The sequence below is a fragment of the Chlorocebus sabaeus genome, chromosome 8 (genome assembly GCF_047675955.1).
Source record: "Chlorocebus sabaeus isolate Y175 chromosome 8, mChlSab1.0.hap1, whole genome shotgun sequence".
In the NCBI taxonomy this organism is placed as follows: domain Eukaryota; kingdom Metazoa; phylum Chordata; class Mammalia; order Primates; family Cercopithecidae; genus Chlorocebus; species Chlorocebus sabaeus.
In genome coordinates this window covers 100,621,118-100,642,067 of record NC_132911.1, presented here as the reverse complement: position 1 = coordinate 100,642,067, position 20,950 = coordinate 100,621,118, and the positions used below count along the sequence as shown (strand labels likewise).

The following is a 20,950-nucleotide window of genomic DNA, read 5'->3' as shown; positions in this document are numbered from 1 at the left end:
AACAAAACAGGTACTGAGGGTGCTCCAGGAACTGAGCATGGCTTCCGGGCTTGACAAGCGCACTTTTATTTCCTGGGCACATACTATCTTCTTAGTACTACATGAAGAATATAAGGCCTAGTTCTTGCTTTCACAGAAGTTAGAGTCTAATGGATACATGTAGAATAACAGAACAACTAGAGAAGAGGTTTTTCCTTAACCACTCTCTTCATCCTTTTGTCAACACGGCATTTATGAAAACCTGAAACAACTCAGTTTATGTGTTTATTGTTTATCTCCTCTGCCAGAATGCAGGCTCCATGATCGTATGGGTCATTTTCTGTCTTGTTCTCCTCTGAATCTCAGCCTTAGCACAGGCCTGGTGCATACTAAGTACTCAATCAATATTTATATACACATACATTCAAGGAACAGGCACTCTTCTGGATACTGAGGCTGAGGCAGTGAACAAGATAAGCAAGATTCCTTCTCACGGTACCTACAGCCTGATGAGGGAGATCAACAGTAAAGAAGTACACAAATAAACAAGATAATTTCAAATAAAAATATGTGCCATTAAGAAAATAAAACCTAGCAGTCACACTTGAGTCCTTTATTTTTCCCACCCCTTATATCCAAACCATCAGCAATTCCTGAAGACTTTTTCACAGAACAGCCAAGCCTGCCCACTGCCCACTGTCCCCACAGCTACCACCCTAGCCCAGCTATCGTAATTTCTCACCTGGACTATTGGAACAGCCTCCTACATGTCTGTACTTCTTACTACATTCCTGCTCCACACAATCTGTGTCCCACTGGGCAGTCAGTGATCTTCCCAAAGTACAAATTAGATCATATCACTCCTCTGCTTAAAACCTATTTCCAATTAGGATAAAATGCAAGTTCTGAACAAGGGCGTATATGACCTTCCATGAAGATCTTGCCCTGCCAGCCTCTCCACTCACCTCTCTGACCTTTCTCTCCTTTGCTCAGTATATTCCAGTCACACTGGCTTTCTTTCAGCCCCAGAACTGGCCAAATGGTTCTCTCCGTTGAGCTGTTGCACCAGCTGTTTTTTGCCTCAGAGGCTCTTTCCCCAGAGCTCTGAATGGAGATTTTCCTTTTCATCCTTCAATCCAAGCTGATTGGTCTTCTGGAAAAGTCTTCCCTACCCAGTATACCTAGTGTAACTTCCCCCCGTTCTCAAATCAACACTCCAATGTATTATCCTATTTTATTTTTTATGGCATTTATCACTATCTGAAATTACCTTATTTGCTTACTTAGTTTCTGTCTGTCCCCACTAGTAGGTAAGATGTGTGAGGGAAGGGACTTTGCTTGTTCTTCAGTCACTATTGGATTCCCAGTGCCTTTCACAGGGTAGGCCCTGATACATTTTCGTGAATGAATAAATGAGAGCAGCTGAAAGGACTTCTGTAGACAATGTAGCAGAAAGACCTCCCTGGGGAAGTGATATTTGAATTAAGACCTGAATTTTAAAATGAATGAATGAATGGATGAATGAATTCTCTCCATAGTTTGGAAGCTAATGCCCCTATTTCTAAAAACCAGGCATTTTCCTATCAGGGCTGGATCTATGTCTTTGTGCTGGACCCTTGGGTTCGTGATCTGATACCATCAATCTGCTGTTCCCAGCCCTCCTCAGCAGCTGCCTGTTGTCTAGATGCAGGAAGGCTTCTTTCTGTGACTAACCAGAAAGATGGTTGTGATCGTTATGTAACAACTTGACTGGGCCACAGGGTGCTCACACATTTGGTCAAACTTTATTCTGGATGTTTCTTCGAGGGTATTTTTGGAAGAGATTATCATTTAAACTTGTAGACTGAGCAAAGCACATTGCCTTTCCTAATGGGAGTGGACCCTATTCAAGCAGCTGAAGGCCCAAATAGAACAAAAAGGCTGACCCTCCCCAAGGAAGAGAGAATTCCTCCTGCCCTGCTGCCCTCAAACTGGGACATCAAGCCTTGAATTTCAGAATGTTTTATATGGACCCCCAAAATCGCATTTTCCACTAAATACCTTCCCATGACATTTATGGCCATGGTTCCCTTTCTGGAAAATGAGAGCCGACAAAATCAGTCAGACTGTGTGGCAATTGAGGAAGAACGTTTCCTGCCTTTGCGTTTGATGTAAAACATCAACTTTTCCTTGGTCTCCAGTCTGCTAGGCTTTTGGATTGGAATTACACAATCAGTTCTCCTGTCCCAGGCCTTCAAACTCAGATCGTTACTAAAGCATTGACTCACTTGGGTCTCCAGCTTGCTGACTCACCTGAAGATCTTGGGACTTCAGCCTCTGTAATCATATGAACTGATTCTTTATAATAAATTTCTTCATATTCACATACACACACATACCCTATTGGATTAATATAACAAAGCCTTTCCTTTCATATTACACTTTTACTGGGCTTTTAGTTCCACCACATTGTTTCTTAAAAGGAAGACACAATACAACTTTTCTGGGTGACTCAATGTTATCCTTATGAATTTACCACTCCATAGGATGTGGCAACCCAGCTTTGTGGCTACACTTCAGTTTTCTTGTTTCCTCTCTGCATGTCAAAATATACTCTATCACTCCTACATCTGCTAATGTGATGTGTCCACAAAACCCAGATATTTAAACATGTTAAAAATAATGTGCTAAAATCCCAGAAGCTCTTGGTGAGAAGAGCAAAAAAACAATACACTAACTTACTGTGTGGGGTTAGAACAGCTATTAGGCTGGCTCAGAGGCCTTCTTCTTTGATTTCCACCTTAAACTGTTAATGAAACTTTAACCTCCAGATAAGTATGGCACTGCCATCATTGGTTTTGTCATGACTATGGGAATCCTAATACCAAGACACATATAATTTAGTAGAAAATTAAAATGATAAAAGTATGTGGAGTGTACATTACACTACCAAATAATGTAGGCTACACTTTAGCCTATACTATGTATTTATTCAATCACAATAAGCCTTTTCCATGAGTAAGTTTCATCACTAAATTATCAACAACATCAACAACATCAAACCTTTCAAAACATGTAAATTCAGAGCCAAAGTATACAGGCTAGAAAAAGTTGACCTTCTCATGTGAACCCAAATATTGACCAAAAAAAAAAAAATCATGCCCAGTATTATAAACATCTGCTTTGTTTGTATACCTAAAATATAAACGTGTATTGCTCTTTCAGAAGGTCTGTTAAGTGACCAGTAACAGCACAGTGCAAGGTTGGGAGAAAAAATTTGACTGCACACAAAAGCAAACAGCAAATGTCACATGAATTACCAGTCTTCACAGGAGAAATTCCATCTGTGTCTATAGAGGCTGAGCTTTCTCTTCCTGTTCTCAGGACATGTTAAGAATATAATGATTCATAGATTAGAGTCTGCCACAGGGCCCCGGCCTTGAATTTTAGAATGTTTTATATGCACCCCCCAAAATCACACCTTCTACTAAATACCTTCCCATGACATTTATGTCCATGGTTCCCTTTCCGGAAAGTGAGAGCCAACAAAATCAGTCAAACTGTGTGGCAACTGAGGAAGAATGTTTAAGAACACTTCCATTCACATCCTGACAAGAACATCAAATATTTTGCAGCTTAGGTAACAGTCCTGTTTAGTAAACAACTGGAATTACACAATCAGTTTAGGGCTCACAATTAAGACTTCTTCAAATATGTGTCCACAGGGGTCTGGGAAGCATCAGTAGAAATAAGCATAAGTAACAAGTACTGACTATTCTTTTGGGGGCATGTAAGCATCCTATGCTGAGTCACTATCACCTATTTTACTTGGAAACTTCCAAGAAGAAATACATTTGCATGTCAAGGTTTCCATTTGGGTCAACCATGAACAAATAAGAATAGAGGAGAGAGACAGAGAGGCCGCCTGGAACGTGAGCTGGGAGCCTGATAAGAATTTCTCCAGCCATGCCATCTGGTATGTCCTGGCACTTGTCATCCAAATTGCTATTCTCCTGAACAAATTTAGTTTCCCCCAGACAGTTCAGCTTAAATGAGCTCATACTGTCTATCTGACACCTGTCGAAAGAAGAGTGAAAGACTTCTCTAAGCTCTAAACTGAAGGAGGTAACGAGACAGAAAGAGAGGGAGGTAAGCAGGAGCAAGAAAGAGGGCAAGATGGGATGTGTGCAGAGCAGAAAGAGCTCTTTCTTGGAGTGTCAGTGTATTTTTATGTTCACCTATAAACCTAATGCTGGAAGGTGGGGAAGGAAGGAAAAGCACCACTTCCAATGATATTTGCTGAAATATGATTGAACACATGAAAAATGAAAATAGTACAAACTACCTTCACTCTCACCTAGTGTCTTTTTTTTTTTTTTTTTTTTTTGACTATTTGTTGTCTGTGGTGTTTTGTTTTGTTTTTAGTTAAGAAGGAAGGAAATAGCAGTGGAGAAATGTGATCTGCTTTTGACAGCATGACCAATGCGCTTTTTCCATCCCAGCTGGAACAGGATTCAGTAACAGGCAAGGGCAAGTGGAGGAGTGATTTCATTAACCAAGACTTGATTTTGAGGTTTGCGTATCTGCAGATCTGCTTTTTCCTGCCAATATGGGGGAAAAAAAAAAAAAGGTGATGGTAATGGATTGAAGCTGCCATAGGACAAATTTCTGGAAGGAGAAATATCATAAATAATTACCAGGAGGGTACTGCCTGTGTCTTTGCCTTTCGAGTTGGAAGATAACAGAGAACTAAATTTAGTAACTACTATTTGCCACAGGAAGATACTGAATAAAGAGAAGGAAGAGGGGGACAAGGGAAAAGGGTATGAAACAAATGGGCCTCACAGGAATACAATAAAAGGTAACTTTCAAAATCCTTCTTCGAAAACAAAAGGCCCAAGACTGTCGAGTTCCCTTCAAACCCATCTAATCTCATTAATGCGGTGTTAGCACATTTGTTTGCAGTTTTCCCCCTTTCATTTTCTTTATTCTATGGTTTGAAAGTGTCCCCTCCAAAATTCAGGTGTTGACATTTATAATGGCCAATGTGATGATATTAAGAGGTGGGGCCTTTAAGAGGGCTCCTCCCCTCATAAATGGGTTTAAGGCTTTTATAAAAGAGGTTTCACACAAAGAGATTTGGTTCACTTGTCCCTCTGTTCTTCCGCATTCCTCCCCTCTGGAGGATGAAGCAATAAGGTGCCATATTGGAAGCAGAGAACAGTCCTCGCCAGACAACGGAAGCTGCCAGTGCCTTGTTTTTGGACTTCCCAGAATCCAGAACTGTGAGAAATAAATTTCTATTCTTTATAAATTACCCAGTCTGTGGTATTCTGTTACAGCAACACAAATGAACCAAATACTCTACCTGGACTTCTCAATTGGAATACAGTGTTTGGTCTCTTGCAACCTTTACAAATATGAAGAGACTTATACACATTTTTTTCATATGCAGTTTAGTTATCTCACGACTCTCTTAATTTGAAAAAGAGATAATCAAAAACCTTTTTTTCAAAATATCCTGATCAAGTTACTCAGATGTAAAATGTGTCTAAAGCTCCCTGCCTCTCAAAGCTCTTGTAAGGGTCCAACTGAGGTGATATTTATGAAGTATCCAAAACATAAAAGCTATTGAGTATATGCTAGCTCTTTTCTCTTCCCCTCTCTGAATTAAAAGGTTCCTAGAACTTACAGCAGAAAAAGCTAGATCAGTAAAGGGCGGTATTTGGACATGAATCCACAAACTCAAGTTTTCTAAAGGGAATAAATCCAATTAAAGACAAAAATCGGCCAGGTGTAGTGGCTCACGCCTGTAATCCCAGCACTTTGGGAGGCTGAGTGGATGACCTGAAGTCAGGAGTTTGAGACCAGCCTGACCAACATGGAGTAACCCTCTAAAACTCTACTAAAAACACAAAATTAGCCAGGTGTGGTGGCTCATGCCTGTAAGCCCAGCTACTAGGGAGGCTGAAGCAGGAGAATCGCTTGAACCCTGGAGACAGAGGTTGCAGTGAGCTGAGATCTTGCCATTGCACTCCAGCCTGGGCAACAAGAGCAAAACTCCATCTCAAAAAATAAACAAATAAATAAAATAAAAAAAAAAATCAGTGTAACACCATAACGCCTTTTTGGAGTATTTACGAGCATCAGAATCCCTTTTCAAAAGGATTGCAATGAGCAGTATTTTAAATACACCACGATGTTATGGATACAACCGGAACTACTCGACTTGAGGCGCATAAGCAATGAAGACCTATTTCACAGCTTCTTTCCTTAGTAGGCAAATAGATGACATTTTGTCAGCCTTGCCTCCCTGGAGATTAAAAACTAAGCCCCAGAGGAAGTCCAGGCAGCTAACACTAACACATATAGGCCCTTCCCCTGCTGAGGAAAGGAAACTCAAAGCACATGGAAAGCTTGCCTTTTCACAAGGTGAGTTTCTACTTCCTGTGACAGCGTCCATGAAACAGTTCACTCTGCTAAAAGCCCTATCAAAATGAGCAAAATACACTATTATGCAGCATTTGGGGAGCACATTGAATATTCTAACTCCTAAAAATATCAATTTGGGGGGAACCTACAGAGATTAAATCAATGCATGCCTAATTAACTTACTTTAATCCTGGAAGGCTGGGTGTAGTCTGATGGAGACTTGAGAGAAAAGAAAGACAGCACAAAGAGCTAAAAAAAAAAAATGTGTCCTTGTTCTTCTCCTTAGCTGAATGACCTTCATCCCTAAGCTCCTCGTTTATAAAATGAAAGAATAGAGCAAATGTATAAGGGTTCATCCAGCTTGAACATTTTAAAAATCTGGGTTCTAAAAATGATAGGAAGTCAATATAGAAAGAAAGTGCTTGTAAAGAATTCCAAGTGCCAAACCACCAAAAACTGGATCAGGCCAGTAAAACATATAGAAGTGATGGTGGGGAGGATGAGGATGAGGATGTTGTCAGCTAATGTCTGTGGATGCCTCACTAGGAGGGCTGCACCAATCCATGCATTTCACAGGTGTGGAATCTTTTAATCCACTCTGACTTCCTTTCTGTTGTACTTGCCAACATATGAAGCAGCACTGGATTGACTATAGGCATTGAGTACCCAGCTAGGAGAAAGCTGACTTGGGGATATATTGGCTTCGGTTTACAGGGACGTGCTTAGGTGATTCACAGTTGTTTCCATCCTGGTACAGGAATGTGTCCCGGGACTACTAGCGTCACAATACAAAGACACAGGGTCAGAGGTCATATTGTAACAAGAATGCATCCTGCAACATCTGGCAGTGAAAGCATGGAGACCATGGTGGAGATCCAGAAGCCAGTCACTGGAAGATGCTTCCAGTTATCAGATATGCAGAACTGCAGTCGAGGCATCCAATCCTCATTAATTCCTGCTTAAAATGGAAGTTCTCTCCCATCAAGAATAGGTTCAGTAATTCAGAGTATGCTATTGTGAACACAACCTCTAATTTTATATTTTTAAGAAAGTCATGCAAAATAGAATTTATCAGAATTCCTGTGTTTGTAGAGCTTAAAGAGCAAATGCATCTATGTATGAAGTCACAGTTTTATTTGTGTCAACATATTGGATTACGTGTTAAAATATACACCACATCTTATTCTGACAAAGTATGGCATTCTCAGACAAAAGTCATACAAAACTACAATTTATTGACAGAAAGAGACATACTTTGGGTATTTATGATGAGTAGTCTCATAGATCACTCAATAAGCCAAATAATGAAAAAGTAAGTCACCTTGGGAAAAGATTGAAATTTCTTGTTGGTTTGACACAAAATGCTGACAAATACAAAGATAACAAAAATTCATAAAATGCCACTAAAAAAGAGGATCTAGACAACAAACTAAATAGAATGATGTTCATTCATTGTCACTATACAAGAAAACATAAAATGTCCTGAAATCTTACAGCCCATACATGAACAAAACTTGATAGCATTTTCCCAAAATTTGACAACAATCCTAAAAATGTATATGATGCTACCAATAAAAAAGCTATAAAGCTGAAATAAACTTTTCCAAACTATCAATAATAAAAGCTAAATTATGATCTACCATACTAGAGGAAAGACTGAATTCCTTTTTTATTCTTTTAGAAACTATAACACAAAAGCACTGTCATACAAAGAGCAATCAAAGAATGTGCAAATAAAAAATGCAGACAAAGTACAGCAGCTTGACAGGTAGTTATTTAATCAAAACAAGATATTTTTCTGAATTTTGTCATGTTTGTAGTATTTGGTGGCTCTCTTAAATTTATAAATTGTTATAATTTCTTCCCTATTGTAAATAAATGTTGATTTTGTATCTAAATTTGTATAACCTTTGTATTATTTTTCTTAAAGAGGCCCCCAAATTATGTCAGTTCCTGCCCCTACAAAACTTGGGTATTCTCCTGGCTTGAAATATAGAAGACACATAATAAATTTATAGATTTATAGTTCTCTGTAATACACAGATATGAGGTAAACTCATCCTAAAGATACATCCTTTTTGGCCTTGCAAACCCATATTGAGATCCTTATTTCTCTCACAAAAAAAAAAAAAAAAGAGCTCTTTGCATACTCCTCAACATCAGAGCATAGTTTAAAAAAAAGGAAAATGAGTATCAGTCTGCAGAAACTCAGAAGCAATTGCTGGACATGAGATTTTGCTCACTTATTCAATAATTAACAGCAATTATGGATGGGATGAAGGATCTTTATTTGCATATTCTATACATTCGCAATGGTAAACTAAAAATGACTTCAGGATTATTACCCCAAAGCTCATGCTGTTAATGAAAAAGTTCAGAGGAAATGATATTGATTACACACTCCTAATTAGTTGACTTATATGTGGTATTCTGGGTAACTTTGGATGCATAAAAAGAGTATTCCTTCCAGTGCTTCAAATATTCAAGCTTATCATATAATGCTAACTTTTACATTAATTACTTTGAAATTTTTGATGCTTTATCAAAAAGAATGATGACAGTAATGAATTTTATCACATACATTTTTTAAAAACCCATGAAGTGATCATCAGAAACAAAAAGAAGGAAAAGGAGGCAGATGCTCTTTATTACAAAAGCACACAGCAAATAAATGTAATAGAAATAATTGAATTAGAAAAATATTTGCAACTTCCAATACAATGATTGATTCAGGTAGGGGTCATCAACGAATGTTAAAATCTCACTGGGTGAAATTTTGTTAAAGAACTTAAGATTCACAAAGTCTCAAAAGCATCCCACCATAATTACAATGTATTTCCTCTACAAAGGTGGAATGCTGCCTTTCAGTAAAGAAATTCAGAGATAATGCCTTAGACCAGTGATCAAATTTGGCCTCACCAATAAGGAGAAGTGACATTATGTGTTTCCTTATGCGATGCAAAGAGGGGTATGACATTATCCATATAGAACCCTTGCCAAATATATTTATCCTGAAGCTAATAATGAGGAACAACTCCAAACTGAGAGGCATTGTGCAAAATAGCTCCCCTATATTCTTCAAAAATGTTAGTGTCATAAAATACTAAAAAGACTAGGGAGCAATTTTAGATATAAGGAGACTAAAGCTTTATGACAACTAGATGTAATGCATGTCCCTGATTGGATTATGGAATTCAGAAAGAAAAGATCAGCAATGTTACTGAGGGAAACAATTGGGAAAATTTGAATATGAATGAATTTTAAATTTCATAACATTTCTATAGCAATGCTAAATTTCTTAGGCATGACAATGATACTACAGTTATGTTAGAGGTGGTCCTTGCTTTTATGAAATACATGCTTATATATTTATGGATGAAATGTTTTCAGGGTTATAACAACCTTACCTTTAAATGAGCCAGAAACAGAGAGAGAGAGAAAGCAAATGTGGCAAAATATTGAGTAATGAATGTAGATGAAGTATAAAAGAAAGCAACTAAAAGTGGATAAATTAGACTTCAAAATTAAAAACTTCTACTCATCAAAAGGCACTATTAAGCAAAGACTCTATGACACAAAAGAATGGGCAAGACATCAGCTGGGAGAAAATATTTGCAAAACATGTATCTGACTACAGACCTGTATCTAAATTATACAAAGAACCCCTACCACTCAATTATTTTTTAAAAAAAATTATAAATGGGCAAAAGCCTAGAGTAGACTTTTCACAAAGAGAGATTCAGAAATCAGGGAGATATAAATCAAAACTTCAGTGATATACCAATATGTATCTGCTAGAAAGGCTAAAGTTAAATTTTGGCGAGAAAGTAGAGCAGCCTGAAGCGTCACACATGAGTGCTGAAAGTATAAAATGGTACAACTTCCTTAAAAATAGTTAGGAGGCTGGGCGCGATGGCTCACACCTGTAATCCCAGCACTTTGGGAGGCCGAGGTGGGCGGATCACTTGAGGTCGGGAGTTTGAGACCAGCCTGTCCAACATGAGAAACCCTGTCTCTACTAAAAATACAAAATTAGCCAAGTGTGATGGTGCATGCTTGTAATCCCAGCTACTCGGGAGGCTAAAGCAGGAGAATTGCTTGAATCTATGAGGTGGTGAGCCGAGATCGTGCCATACACCAGCCCAGGCAACAAGAATGAAACTCCATCTCAAAAAATAAATATAAAAATTAAAACTTAGGCAATTTTTTTAAAGAGTATATGAGTCACATCGATGGCCATACCACACTGAGATCTGGTCCAATCTCAGGAAAGTATATGAGTCATTTACTATTCTTTCAGCCTTACTATAGATTTATATTTTTCCACAAAAATCTCTACTAAAAATTTTTTAAAACATAGCCAGGCATTTTGGCTTGTGTCTGTGGTCCCAGGAGGTGAAGAATGCAGTGAGCCATGATCATGCCACTGTACTCCAGCCTGGGCAACAGAGCAAGACCCTGTCTCAAAACTAAACAAAACAAAAAGTTGAGAAAAAAAATCTGTGGTGCTTTAGAATGTGGCTTCAGAAAAATAGCTAGGATACAATATGTATCTGTTTAATTGGTTCTCGATTGTCTTAGATGATTTTTAAAATAGTTTTCTATTCACTCAGTATCTCTTAAGTACCTGCCCTGTGCCAGCAATCTCCTAGGTACTGAGAATACAATGAGGTACACAAAAGACACACTTCTAGTCCTCATGCAATTTATATTTTTCTTTTTTTCTTTTGTCTTTTTTTTTTCCTTTGAGATGGAGTCTCGCTCTGTCACCCAGGCTGGAGTGCAGTGGCGCGATCTCGGCTCACTGCAAGCTCCACCTCCCAGGTTTAAGCCGTTCTCCTGCCTCACCCTCCCAAGTAGCTGGGATTACAGGTGACCGCCACCATGCCCAGCTAATTTTTTGTATTTTTAGTAGAGATGGGGTTTCACCATGTTAGCCACAATGGTCTCGATCTCCTGACCTCATGATCCGCCCGCCTTGGCCTTCCAAAGTGCTGGGATTACAGGCGTGAGCCACCACGCCCGGCTGCAACTTATATTTTTATGCAGAAGTACCTGCTGAAAAACTAGATGGGTAGTTAGGTAGATAGACAGAAATTACCAAATATAATTAGGATTCTGAGCATACAGAGGAGATTATGTGTGAGAGAGTTTGAGGGAGAGTGCTACTCAGTATAGTCAGGAAAGGCTTTTCACAAAAATAACCTTTCAGTTGAAATGTAAAGACTGAAACAGATTCAATCATACACAAAGCAGGGAAACAGCCTTCCAGACAAAGGGGACAGTGAGTGCAAAGGCTCTGAGGTGGAAAATATCTTGGGTATTATTTGAAACAGAACATTTGCTGCATTTTGGGTAAGCTGGCCACTGATACTGATTTGGGCCACCACAACTTTGGTACTGCTTGCAAGAACAACATCCAGCATTTATATGAGGACAGAGAGAATGGAAAAGACAAGGGCATAATTTTTAGTCAATGACTGAGGGAGACTAAGGAGAGTGGGCTCCCGAAATCAGGAGATAAACAGAACCCAAGTCTCTGGAGTCTTTGAACACTGAGGAGAGCTTTATCTAGAGCTGGTGCCTTTTAAGATAAATCAGCTCAAATCAACCTACCTAGCTTAGTCCCATCATTATCTTAATGATGACAATGATAATAACGACCATGGCCAAGATAAGAGGTCAGTTACATTTCATCGATCACTTCCCATGTTTCAGTCTGTGTCAAGGGCTTGATTTCATTTAATTCTCTCAACAACTCTATGAGGTAAACATTGTTCTCCACGTTACAGATGAGAAAACAGGCTCACACTGGTTGTTTAATGTGCGTAAAGTCACGCAGCATCTAAATGGCAGAGCCAGCATTAGAACCCAGCCTGTCTGATATTTGAATCCCACTCTGTGTATTGTTACCTTTGAGAGACTCCAACAAATACCTTCTGGCTGGTACTTTCTCCAGGCACCTAAAGAGGCCTGGGCCATTTGGATGAATGCAAGAGGACTTTAAGAGTCATCTTGAACTGATGACAGACGGAGCGAGGAACATGGAGGGAGAAAAAAGACATAAGTAATAGTAAAAGACCAGCTGGAAAAAGCTTCTCAGGATTCTTTTGGCTCATATGCTATATTACACATTTTTCAAAGGGCACTGCATAAGCAAACAACATTGCCCTAATCCTGAAGCCTGAATTCAAAATGCATTCATTTCTTTTAGCCACCAGAGATTCAGAAAAACATGCCACAATGATGTGATTCTTGAGCTGTGCTTTTGATAAATAAAAAAGGTGGAAAACAGAAGGTTAACATTTATATATATTTTACAATTACGAATGCAAAACAGCAGCCAAGAATAAATGTTTATATCAAGGTTATAAGCAGATGAAAAACGACAGTCTGTACTAGAAATGTAAACAGACCATTAATTATAGTAGCCCCACAAAGCACCGTAGTAATACGGAGTTTGCAATACTTTGCTGAAATTTACATAACTATATAGTCTCCTCTCAGATTCCAAAGATTCCATTTTTGATAAGTAGCAATTCAAAAGGTCAGTCACCTCATCTACATTATTATTCAACATCTATGAATGTGAAATGGTGACACCTTGAATTTACATGTTAGAGAAAGGGATCTGCTGCTTCCAGCTCTTTATTTTTCCAGCTCTACTGTGTGCCAGGCATAGAGTACAGCCCTGGGGATACCCAGATGAGTAAGACACACAGTCTGTCTCCAGAACTGCCAATCTAGAAAGGGAGACAGACTAGTAAATACATAACCCCAGCAGAGTTTGGACAAACTGAACAGATAGAGATCTAAATGGCATAGGGTTTGTCTCCCAACCAGACAGCTTCAATTGGATTATAACTGGATTATAATCCACCAATTACAACAGTGACATTAACTAAATTAAGCTCTTCTTTCCTCTTCCTTCCCTCTTTTCTTTCTTTCCTTCCTTCTCTTTCTTCCTTCCCTCCATCCCTCCCTGATTACCTGCTTCCCTCCCTGCCTCCTTTTCATTCAATAACTACATCCAGTCAATAGTTAACAAGATTGTATAATAATAGCAACTTTACATGTACTTAAAACTTACCATGTGTCCGGCATTAATAACATTACTGCCTTTAAACCCCACAAAAGGCCAGGCTCAGTGGCTCATGCCTGTAATCTCAGCACTTTGGGAGCTGAGGTGGGCAGATCACCTGAGGTCGAGAGTTCAAGACCTGCCTGGCCAACATGGTGAATCCCGGTCTCTACTAAAAATACAAAAAATTATCTGGACATGGTGGCGGATGCCTGTAATCCCAGTCACTCAGGAGGCTGAGGCAGGAGAATTGCTTGAACACAGGAGGCAGAGGTTGCAGTGAGCCAAGATCACGCCATTTGCACAGCAGCCTGGGCAACAAGAGCAAAACTCTGCCTTAAAAAAAAAAAAAAAGAAGACAAGAAAAGGAAAAGAAAACCCTAAAAACTCCAGGAAGAAAAACAAAGGAAGATATTTCCCCCATTTTACAGATGAAACTGAGGCATCAATGTCGCACATCTGGCAAGTGGCTGAACAAAGGCGCAGGCATGGAGACTCCAGAATGCGGGCTCCAAAGTACATTGCCTGGCTCTATCGGTTATGAGGAAGTATGCCCGTCACACTACCTGATGCAATAATAAGCATCCAGTGATTAAAGAACATTTTGGAATTCCTAACAAAGGCTTTCCAAACAAAGAATCTGCCTTTCAAAAATCAGAACGGGGGAAAAGGAAAGGATGATGAGAGGAAAAATTGCAGTATTCGTTGTGGGCCTTCTCTGGTTTCCCCCTTGGGAGCACAGTGGCCCTCCACCTGCACGAATGATGAGAATTGGCATTCTGCTTGATTACTGTGCATCTGTTATGAGCCTCAGAGTGAGTTAAGCAAAAACAAAATAAGCCTCCTAATCGAGGTGAGTCACTTGTACTGTTTTTGAGTCCCAGTGGTATTTTCCTTATTTTTCACCAGCAGGCACATATGCCCCCCAAATTGCAATGATATTTCAAAACAATTTAAATCAAGCTTGATAGCTAATTATCCTAAGGTCATGCTTAAGAACCAAACACCAGGACATCAAAAATCTAAGACTGTCTAAAGGTGAAGAATGCAACATTAATTTTTTCCCATTAAAAAACAAAGGGGGTGGGGAAAGCAAGCTTTTTTATTCCCTGAGAATAACTGGTTTTCAAAAATCATCCAAAATAGACCTCTTAAGACATTTTACCTCTGCTCTGAGTGTTTTAAGCTGGCCCTCTGATTACAAAATGTTCATGTGAAATCTCATCAAGATGCTTTCTTAAGATGAAGAATGTTTTATAAATTGTAATGGCTTTAATCAGCGCCCTCTTTGAAGCTATTTAACTCTATGAAGTAGCCCAACCATTGCTTCAATTATGTCATTTATCAACTCTGTATTAATTAAGTATCATTATAGAGATTGATTTATATACTTTTTCACGTCTCTCTCACCAGATGGTATAGCACTCTCCCTCTCTGACACTCCATAAACATCACCTGGATTCACTCATCTCTCTCTCCCCAGCTGAATGTTTAATCAGCTCTTAGTCATCTTCAAACCAAATTACTCCTCTTCCTCCTCCTCTTCACTACACTCTGTCAATACAGTACACAAAGGCCAAGTGATATAAAACATCAGCCAGTAGTATTTCCAAAGCCAAGCTCTATCAACAACTCATTCCCACCTCAATTAGTTCATACCCAGTGTGGTGATGTAATTTTCACAGTAAAGTGAAGAGAAAGTCTTTTGCTTCCTTAGCTGATTAAAAGTTGCAGTCTGTGTTCAACTATCTGGGGCAATGGAGAAAATAGCTAGGAAAAAATATATGTGTGGCAATGGGAATACAACGAACAATTTGGCCTCCGTAGAGTTACCTTTTGAATTATATTTTACTTGGGCTAATATAAAAATTACTTTGTATTCTTGAGCTTGCATACTGAGAAAGCAGAAGGCAGAAGTCCCAAGGTATACCTCATTGCAAGAAGGCCAGCCTAGAATTTTAAACTGCCTTGGGTGATCTAAAAAGTGGACAACAGAGAAATGGAAATGCTGAACTGTTTTTCTTGCAAAATATAAAGACCAGATTAGTGGGACTATCTTACAGTCACCTCAGACTCAAAATGTCTAGAAACCAAACTGGCCAGTTTTCCTCCAAGCAAGCTCCCTCTCCTGACCCCTACATTTCCTATTCTCCTGTCCCCAAGCTGGGATCCTTAGAGCAAGGATCATCAGCTCAAATATCTATAGGACTCGAATAGGCAACATAAATGAATAAAGTATATAAAAAAGAGGGGAAAACTTGGCAGATAAGAGGGGGGACATCCCATCAACAAGAAGGACTTGGTGGCTAATCTGCTCAGCTGACGTTTGCCCAATGGAACATGCAAGATATATCACTAAATGTGGTTTCTCTCTAAAACCACAAATCCTTATTTTTATTTGAAACTTACGATTTTTAAATTTTGGGCTGAACTAAACACAGATTCATCCCATAGATTTTTATCCTTGCCTATCAGCTTGGACCCCTAGTCCTTCCCCCTTTGAATCCAATCAATCCCCAAGTTCTAATGTTTTCATACTATGCCTCCTGCTGATTTCTTTCCATTCCAATTGCCATCATCTATGCCCTCATTACTTCATATCTGCATTATTAGAGGAGTATCCTGTCCTTCCCTCTCCAATGCATGCTATGCACAACGGCCAAATTGAGCTTTCTAAAACAGTAGTTCTTAACCTTTAATGAGTATCAGAATCACCTGGAGGGCTTGTTAAACCAGATTACTGGACCCTACCCCTAGCTTTTCTGATACAACAGGTATTAGGTGGGGCCTTATAATTTGCACATCAATAAGCTCCTAGGTAGGTTGATGATGCTATTCCAGGGACCACACTTCAAGAACCACTGCTGTAAAATTCACCCCATATCTTTAACACATTCCATGGTTCCCCATTTCCTCCACATTAAACTTAAAGCTGCCTCATCTGCTGCCCTGAATCTTCAAGCCTAGTCTCTTCCTCTCACCCCAAAATTGCATTTCTCTGATCCCCTAGGAGGCCTGGCTCCAGCTAAACTGATCTGTTTGTGTTTTACCCAAATATATCATGCACTCCCACCTTGCTTTAATATTTACAGAGAGTCTTTCCACCTCCTTTCTCTTGTTCAATTCTGTCTTTTTATTGAACATACCCCAAATCCACATTGTCAGTGCAACCAACCCCAATCAGACTTCTGTTATCTCCTCTAGATTCCTATAGCATTAGCTCTCCAGGTTGCTTGGTACAATCTAACAGCATGGAAATTAGAGCCAGAGACTCTGAGTTTGAATCCTGGTTCTTTCAATAGATGTGTAGCATGATAAGCCATTAATCATTCTGAACCTGTCTCTCCTTCAGTAAAAGAGATACCAATACAGTTATCTACTTCTATTGGGTTACATAAAGAATTAATTGAGACAAACTCTTTAACCCTTTAGAATAGTACAAAGTCGGTGCTTAATAAATAGTAATTTCCTTTCTTTATCCCTTTCCCCCAATCATTCCCTTAGCACTAAATATAAAATAAATAATACTAATAGCTTATATGTTCTTACCCCCTTCTCTTTTGGCTACATAACAATATTTCTTGAGGACAAAAAATATATGGAATTCACCTTAGTAATCCTAGTACTTGGAAATTTCTGAGCAACTGGGAAGCTCTCAAGAAATATGTAGTAAACAATATGATAAATTTGAGAAATAATGTAAGACAAATAATTCCATAGAGAAGCTTTCCTCTGTGGGACTTAAATATCTAATTAATTGCATTTATTCTTAAAATATATTTCCCATGACAAAAGCAAAGAAAGGTATTTTACTGTCAGAAAACCTAAAAAAGCTCTAATGGGGGGCATCTCAGTTGATAATGGTGATGGAAAAGAGTGTCTTTAGAAAAGCATTAATAAAGGGAAGATCTAAAAGTAAAGTTGAGCCCAAGAACACTAATAACGGCAACAATAATGAACCTGGAGACGATGCTGACAACAAGCAATGGACATTTTTTCAGGACATCTGTCATGTAACCATGTGACTGCTGCAGATCCAAAACGGCTGATGATATTGATGATTGCACCAAAAAGTGTCCAATCAAACTGGTCACATCAAACTACCCTCCAGGGGATTCTCAAATTTTGAATCCAAGCAGCAACAAATTATTTTATATATATATATACACACACACACACATATATATATAAAAACTATATATAGTCTCATATATATATATATATATAATGTTCTCTAGTGTTGCTGACTTCTATAATATTTTTAGATGAAATCCAGTATCACCCACTCCCATAGAGGTGAAATGCTTTTCAGAGAGAAGGGAGCTATTTTCCTTAATCAACAACTCAAAACATCTTTGTTCATAAGTGTTGTGGCAGAAGAAAATATATAATCTGGCATATTGGGCATCTGAATATTTTCCTCCAAATACAGAGCAAAGTACCCTAAAAGTTCAAGTTGTTTTAAACTTACTACACACAGGTTACATAGTTTGGACAAAGAGCACCAGGAACTGGGTCAGCTGGTTTGTTGTGAGAGCCCTACCATGATTTGTTCTACATCCTCAGACAAGTTCATTCCTTCAGTAGACATTTCCTAACTTACTACCATGTATCAAACATTATATTAGATGATAGGAACCCAGAGGTTAAAAAATACAAGTAACCAATGTCTTTCTGGAATTTAAGAGTCTAATGTGGAGACAAGCAATTGGGCAGTATTTCACCAAATTCACTTTCCTTTCACCCTGGACATAAAGATAGGCCAAACTTCCTAGCCTCCATGTAATGGCATTCTGCCCAGTAAAATGTCAGCAGAAGTGAAGTGTGCCATATCCAGGCCTAGATATGGATAACCATGGAAAATCTCCCTCGAGGTTATCGACTTTCTCTCTCTATCCCTTTATGTGCCAGATGAATGCAGAAGACTCTGCAGAGAACTCGGATCTCAAAAATGACAGAGCCACAGATGGAAAGGAGCAGAAGGCCACATTCTGACCACCCCCTTGAAAATATTATGTGAACATGCAAGAGACTCCTATTGTGTGAAGTGACTGAGATTTGAAGCTATTTGTTACAACAGTTAGTTTACCAAAGCACGAACCACAACTATTAATACTTCCAAGACATTATGATGCAGAGCATGCAAAGGATGATGTATGTGGAAATACCAAATAAGAGGTAACTCACCCGAGCTGCAAGTGGATATCAGAGAGGGCTCCCCAGAGGAAAAAACTCGTATGTATGTGGCAGTGAGAAGGAAAATGGAGGGTTGCAGAGGAGAAAGCATATGCAAAGTCACAAAACTTTGAGGAAATGTGGTGCATGGGAAAAGTGTTAGCGATTCCTGACTGCTGGAATATGGAGTCGCTCTGGGAAATGGAGCTGCTCCGTGTGTAACTGTTGAAATGATTGATAAAGAGCAGAACCTAAGAGACTCAGTAACTATTAGAAATGACGGACACGGGAAGAGGAAAAAGCAATAAAGGACCTTTGACTTAGAAGATGAAGAATGAGGTCAATTTTGAAAAAAAAATTGAAACTGAAATAGCTATGGAACATCCCAAAGAAGAATCCACAGGCAGGTGAATATATAGGCCTAGAGCTCACAGCAGTGGTGTGGATGGGAGAGGGGGGTTTGGAAATGGCCACAATGTTGATTGTGGTTGAAGTCACATCTTCACAAGCATGAACCACATTCATAGGAGCATGATGAGGATACTCAGGTCAAACAGTCACAGTGAGAAGTCAGAGATACAGGGAAGGAATAGAGAAGAGAGTGAAAAGGTGTAAGCGTGAGAGTGACAACAAACAAGAAAGAGAGAGAAAACATGAGAAAGAAGTCATGGAAGCCAAAGAGAAGAAATACTGAAAACAGAGTTGATGGAGGCGAGTGCTTCAGAAAAGCGAAGTAAGATGATGACCTGAAAAATGTCCATTAAATTTGACAAGTCGGCAGCTATGTGTGACCTTAACAAGTCCTGTTTCAGTATTGGCAAAAGCCTGGCTATAATAGTCTGAAGAATGAATGAAAGATGAGGAATCAGAGGTAGGAATATAGAATACTCATAAAAAAAACTTAGTTCTGAAAACGATAAGCTAGAAGTAGACAAACATAGTTTATCTCGCTTTATTTTAGTTTTTATTTCTCGGGATGCAAGACTTAAATATGTTAATATGTCTAATTGTCTGAACTTTTATTTTCCCTATCAATAAAATAGGGCAATAATGACTACATGAGCCACTGAATTGTTGTCGGAGCAAATAAAGTAACATGTGAAAGAATCTAAAGTACTATGTAAAATCCAACGTTATTATGTATTTATAAATGTTGAAAGAATAAAGTTATACAAGTTAAGAGTCCAGTGAAATATGGATTGGCTATAAAATCAGCAAAACATTATAATCAGTCTTAGAGGCTAGCAACAGATTCTGAAGTCCCTTGCTGGACAATTCTTCTGGTACTCCTAATTTGTAGCTTGGGTTTCCAGATGTCTTCATTATGCCAGGAAAAAAAACAAATGCCAGTGAATCCTGGCAAATGACTGGGCATTAAGTCATTTGGGAATTTATTAGTCTTATGAGTAGCAGTTCTTAAATAAAGGTTTCTGGCCATCACCCAGTTTCACAAAGCAACAGACCAGCTCCATAATTTAAGTCTCATGACCAGTGAAATCACGGTGAATGGCCACAGCTTGCTGAGTATGTCATTCCAAGGGGTGATGGAGGTATTATGGGAAGTAAGATAGCCATTTTAGGACTTCCCTCCTGGGAAGTTTAATCATCCAAAAGAATATGGTCCAATCATTATTTCACTAGTCTTGAAACCTCAAAGACCCCGCAAAGAACATTATTTTTAGCACTATGACATCAGTGTAACTAGTCATATAACTTCTAACAAGTAGTTTTAACATGCCCCATCCTCCTCCCCTGGGAAGATATCTTATCCTTGTGTAAGGAAAATGTCTCTTTCCTTTTCTCTGCACTTTTGTACAACTACCCTATGACAGGATTTCCTAGCTGCTGACATATGTTCCCCAGTTATTTTTATTTTCAGGGGTGTAGGGTGCTAATTAAGGTCAAGCAGCTGTGTCTCCAGTTCCAAACAGCAATTGTGCAGAATAAGTAAGCTTCCCTTTCCAATAGATTTCAGAAATCCAATCTTGAGATCCAAATAAACCCCATCTGCTATTATTTTTGCATTTTAAAAAAATCTTAGATCAGGCTATAACACTAAAGTTATGCTTCTTTTCCCCACGTTTCCCAAATATTTTATCCTTAACGTTTGACACTGCCATAATAGCTATTAAACTAGGTTGAACATCTACATCTCAGTTTTTAGACTTTTTATCCACTCTAATAATACTGAATTTCATCGTAGGACTAAGGGCCAATAAAGTTCTTTGGCATTACCTCAATCAAGACTACAAAGAAAAAGATAACTCCTATGTTACGCTCAAACAATATTACCAAATATTTATA

At 38.7% G+C, this 20,950-nt stretch overlaps 1 protein-coding gene across 2 annotated transcripts in view; it reads right to left on the bottom strand.

The window, feature by feature from the left end:
• Window positions 1-20,950, bottom strand: part of CPQ (carboxypeptidase Q) — a 509,668-nt gene that overhangs the window by 291,860 nt on the left and 196,858 nt on the right. The gene's annotated exons all lie outside the window — the stretch shown is intronic.